Here is a 5,510-nt window from a genome sequence, read left to right on the forward strand (position 1 = left end):
AACTAAAAAATACACATTTTGGATTCCTGCGCCCTTGCATGTAAACAGAATTGCCTGAAATTTTGTATGAGAATGCCTTGGACACCTGTGCACAAGTTGTATTCAGATTGTTGTCATATATACTACTTCATGTACAAAACTCTCAGCGGTAGTTACCGCTTTTTCTCATTAATTATGCAAATTAGGTCTTTATTCAAAAGTAAATACATGTTGATGTTCCTCGAGTTCTCAATATGTTACAAGTTTGAATATTCATAGAATGGGAGGCAGTAGATTTGAAGATTTACCTTATTAATCAAGCGAATTGGATCCTGACTTGAATAATTGCCATTTTCATATTCTATCAAGCATCTCAACCAAAACCAAAAATCACGATTTCATGTGTTCATGAGTTATCCTCCTCCAATTCCTTTTAACAGACGCCAAAAAAGAGCTTCCTATTATGCAAAATTCGTAACCCTAGCATGTTGAGATAGCACAATCAGAAAATAAGGGGCAAGGGTGCCCAAAATTTAATACTAGTAGCCTTATGGTATCATCAACAAGACCTACCCACATACCAAATATCAAGACGGTCCATGCGAACCTTCTTGAGTTATCGTGTTTACAGACGCACAGACACACGAATGTTGCACCCTGAAAAAAATTAAAGTAAATGGTTATCAAGTAACCTAGGGAGGGACACACGCCGTGGTGTGTTACGGGTTCCCTCCCCTGGGATCTCCCATGGCCAGTAGGTGTTAGGTAGTGTGACGGTGGGGAGGGACGCACGCCGTGGTGTGTTACGGGTTCCCTCCCCTGGGATCTCCCATGGCCAGTAGGTTTTAGGTAGTGTGAGGACGGCTCTTGTGACTTGTTGACGTCTGGACATGATAGCACCTGTGACGTTAACGTACGTCATCACACCTTGGTCATCAGTCTGGGATATCAAAGCTGCCTCGCGCTGTCTACGGGCTCTCATACCTTTGACCAAGGAAGCGTTTCTATAGAAGAGATTGCGCTGGCCGTTGGTCTGTCCTGTCGGTCCATATGTGGCAATGGATCTTTCAGATAGTTGTCTGCGACTATTGTCCCCAAAGAGCTGTCGGTCATGTCGCATGTTCGGGACAACATGAAGTGGAAAATCTGTAGAATAGACAGGCATGAGTCTGCTATCTTTATCATCTGGGATCTCACTGTAGGTATGTGCAGGCATGTTTGAGAGACCAGGCTGAGGCCTCTGAGCACTCTGAGCACGAGCTACGTCGTCTGGGATCCCACTGTAGGTATGTACTGGGGCAGGCCCTTGTGGGAGACCAGGTAGAGGCCTCTGAGCACAAGCTAAGTCATCTGCGATCTCGCTGTAAGTAGGTTCGATAGAATGCAGGACAGCGGGCAATGACCTACAAGATGCTGCGTCCTCCGACGCCATCTTGTCTGAACGTGAAGGAGGGAAGCGGACCTCAGCAAGCCGGGGAAGGTAACCCCAGGGGGGATTGTCCAAACGTGTGCATCCTCGCCTGCCCTCTCGTCTTCGGCGTCTAACTTTGCTGCACACGCCTTCCACGTGAGCACCGCAAGAAACGACATGACGAGAACAATGACTGCCGAGACAACAACTGAGGTGATGAGAGCATGATCTGGTGCCTGAGCCACCTCTAGATCTGGTCCAGGTGTGGAACTCACCACACCAAGTGTAGGGTAGTCCCTTGGTTTTGAAGATGTGTCGCCTTTTTCTGTAGTTTCTGAATAGTGTATCACGCTACTGGAATGGTTAATACCGATTCTGTAAGAGGTTTCTGTTGTGTGAGTCTGACTTTGATCCAAGGGAACGGTAAAGAACACCTTTGTGTGTTTACCTCTGGTGAGAAGAATGCAGGTGATGTTCTTTGTGTCATGGGTGATGTTTGTGTGGGTTGTGCCAGGGGTGGTGGGTTTGCTCGTGTCTTGTGTCTGGACAAACGACATGGCAACACCTTCAGAGGTTGCGTTCCCTGTAGCCATAGAAACCAGTCGGAGGACTGAATTTTCAATCAGGACCATTGTAATGCCACCATCGTATTCCCAAACCTGCCTGCATTGCTCAAGCGTGTTAACATTGGTGTCCAGTTTGTCTGCCAGAGAGCCGTCGGTGGCCAGGACAACTACAGGGGGCTGGATGGGGATCATGCTCAGAGAACTGTCCAAATCACCACACGATCTACCGGGGTTGATATTCACCGCGCTTACATCGTTGTTATTCACCGTATTGTCTGATGAATTAAACATCCATCCAAACGAGAGGTCATAAGCATTGTACCTGATACAGAAGTGGAAATTAGGCACCTCAACGACCATTGTTACTAACCCTCTGGTCACACTGGCTAGCCGATCTATCCTCCACATCATTTCACGCGGCATTGCGTGGTTGACAGACGATAACATACCACTGCTGACATGGAGCCGTGACAGCATCGACTGTCCCCATAGCACCTCTCGGTCCAAACATGCCAGATCGTTATCAACCAGGTCTATCCAAGTCAGCCAAAGGTGCTGGAATGACCTCGGGGAGATGCTATTGATTGCATTCGACCTCAGATTCAGGTTCATTGTACCTTCTAATCCAAAGAGCCATGCAGGGTCTACAACCTGTAACATGTTGTTCTCTAGATCCAACAGTTGTAGCTTAGTCAGATGCACGAAGCTCCTTGGTTGTATCTCCTTGATGTTGTTGTTGGACAGAACCAGCACCAAGAGAGCCTCCAAGCCGGTGAACCAGGATTGCTTTATATTTGTCAACCTGTTCGAATCTAGGCTCATTTTTAAAAGTCTGGAAAACCCAGAGAATGTGTTGTTCTTCACATCAGCGATCTTTGAATCAAGCAAACCTAAAGAGTAGACCTCCGACTGCTCGAGCGGTGCTAGTTTTGTAGCCGACAGGACATGGAAGGGGTATCCTCTTATGGCAAAGTTACTTACCCCAGTAAGAAAGGGGAAAGGACTACTAGAGGCATTTTCCCCATGCAGAACCTCACACACGACACATACACCTGTGACAGGGACAAACCCCGGCCTTTCTGTGAAAGCCGCACACTCTGGCCACCCAGCTTTCTTACACTGAGGGAAACTCTGGCCATTTGAGGCTGCACAAGCAGCTACCAAGAGAAGCAAAAACAACATGGCCGCGTTTTTCTTCCCACCGCCTCTTTCATGCATTCCGTCCATCAAAACCTTTCATCCAAAACACTATTTGTCACTTGCCTGCTGTTTGTACCCTTGATATGCAGATCTGTCAACATCAAGTGCAAGCTCGGTTGGTGCCTACATGTAACAAGCTTTGCACTACTGTCTGCGAGCAGTGCAGCGTACTCTACATTTGGTTAACATCTCTGCGTGTCTAAGACCTGACCAGCGAAGCATGCATTCATTATAATATTATAATGTGATTGAGATGAGCAAAGGTGGGAGTGGAAATGCTATAAATAGACTATCCAAGCAAAGTTTAAGGCATCGCCCAGTTTTTTTTAACGTTTTTTAGCGTTTTTATCGGGGTTTCTTTTTTGGACTGATATCTTTTTTACGCCAGCCTGCGAGCGGCAAATGGTAACAGTCTGGCAAATGGATACTGGCTGGCCGATTTGATACTGTCTTGCAGCCAACAAAAGATCTGCTTGGATATTACATAAGGGGGGGGGGCATGATTGCTGTTGTTTCATTTTCCAGTGCGCCTTTTCTATATTGCATTCCTTTGCCCTAATTGCACACCCACAGCTCTTCTCTTACGTCCTTGGTTTGGTCAGAATTTTGAATAGTACAGGAGACACAAATGAATTAGCAGCCAGCGTGGGTCACTCTGTAAAATGAGAAAGCGAGCACAGAGATTTGGCGCTCCAAAGAGGCCTCCATGTTTCTAGTCTTGTAAATGTACTCAACCTGTTGTAGTAAAAGAATATAGTATCAAGAGTGTGTAAGACCAACATTACAAACATGACAGCCATGATTTTCATGTTGTAGATTTTCATGTATATATATATATAAATATATTTATATACATCTACACATGAAAATTGTGTTATATCAGCATTCTTACACTCCATTACATCTCTGGGAATTCTTTGTCAAGCAATGAACAAAGACACTATATGTATATATAAAAAACAGGTTTCCCATGTCAATCTTCGAAGCACTTTAGTTGCATTCAGTTGTATCACAACCACTTAGTGGTTTTCTTATTCATTCAATTACAACCACATCACAACAGCTGTGCACTTTAACTAAGGCCGTGTTGATTTGATTACTAGTATATGGATGACATCCGCGCATGAATTTTCGGCCGTTTCCCCCCCCCCCCAAAAAAAAATTTCAACCATACTGTAAATCGTACAAAACAGTTGCAAAATGAGCAAATATATACCGTAGGTTGAAAAAAAACATTGGAAAACGGTACCAATGTCGTAGAATGCCAAAATAAAACGAAAAAGACGAAAATATAAACAAACTAGAGGTCGGAGATCTCATGTCTTCGTCAGAGGTACATTGTTTTAGAGAAATGAACATGTGTATTCTTTACTTTTTAATAACCAATGTGGTCTAGAGTAAAAGAATCTCTGTACTCCTTTTTTATGCTACGGACACCCTGAAAGGGTTTGCCACTGATTTTACAGACGCATTGTCGCCATTTTAGGCCCCCCCTAAGTTTTTAATTTTGGACTGATACTGAAAGAAAAACTGTTACAAGAAATTCTACTTACTGTATTATGAATATGATGAAAGTGTCGCAAAATTAATCAACCGAAGATGTGATGAAAGGAAAGAATCAAAACAAAGCGACTACTGCTGTTTTGTTGATGTTTTATGACGAATAGAAGACTTGTTACTTGTTACACTTTGTTTTTTTATTCCATTTGGGTCCTAACACTTGTATTTCTACAGTTAGTATATTCCAAATCTAGGCATCTTGTTTTTCGGCGGCCCTTCATGTTTTTATCGCGCTTTCACATTAAATTTAAGGTCTCCAGTGGACGTCATCCATAACAATTACTTGGTGTGGCCGTATGAAATAACCTGACGCATGTCCAACCTTTCCTCCACCAGCTGAAGTTATAATGAACAATCCCTCATTAAACGTTATTTGATCCCATCCCATTATGGGGTTCCCCATGCAGCTGTCAGCTGTCTCGAAGCAGAGGTTGGTCATTATTTTTAAAAACAAAAACTGCGCTGCAGTGACGTAGGGACCCCACACGAAGTCCATTTACGTACTTGAAATTTGTCTCAACAATAGTAACCTGCCCACCAGAAATGATAAATATCATATCATAAATACATATACAAAAGTTATTTTACTCACAAGCCACAAACGCAAAAGGTGCACTAACATGCCGTACGAACCCCCCACAAAGCCCAAATTTGCACTCAACATTGGTAATCTGTCTGCCAAAAATCATGGACGTCGAAGCGCGAGCACTAATCGTGTCCAGGAACATGCACCCCCCGAGAAATTTAGATGTTGTTAACCTTCCATAACGCATTATCCTGAACCTAGCTAATCG

General features: G+C 43.9%; 1 pseudogene; it reads right to left on the reverse strand.

The window, feature by feature from the left end:
• Positions 1-646: 646 nt before the first annotated feature.
• On the reverse strand, positions 647-3,138 carry LOC109477469 (annotated as a pseudogene).
• Positions 3,139-5,510: the final 2,372 nt, after the last annotated feature.

The sequence above is a fragment of the Branchiostoma belcheri genome, unplaced genomic scaffold, assembly GCF_001625305.1.
Source record: "Branchiostoma belcheri isolate BF01 breed outbred unplaced genomic scaffold, Haploidv18h27 scaffold40, whole genome shotgun sequence".
Classification (NCBI taxonomy): Eukaryota; Metazoa; Chordata; class Leptocardii; order Amphioxiformes; family Branchiostomatidae; genus Branchiostoma; species Branchiostoma belcheri.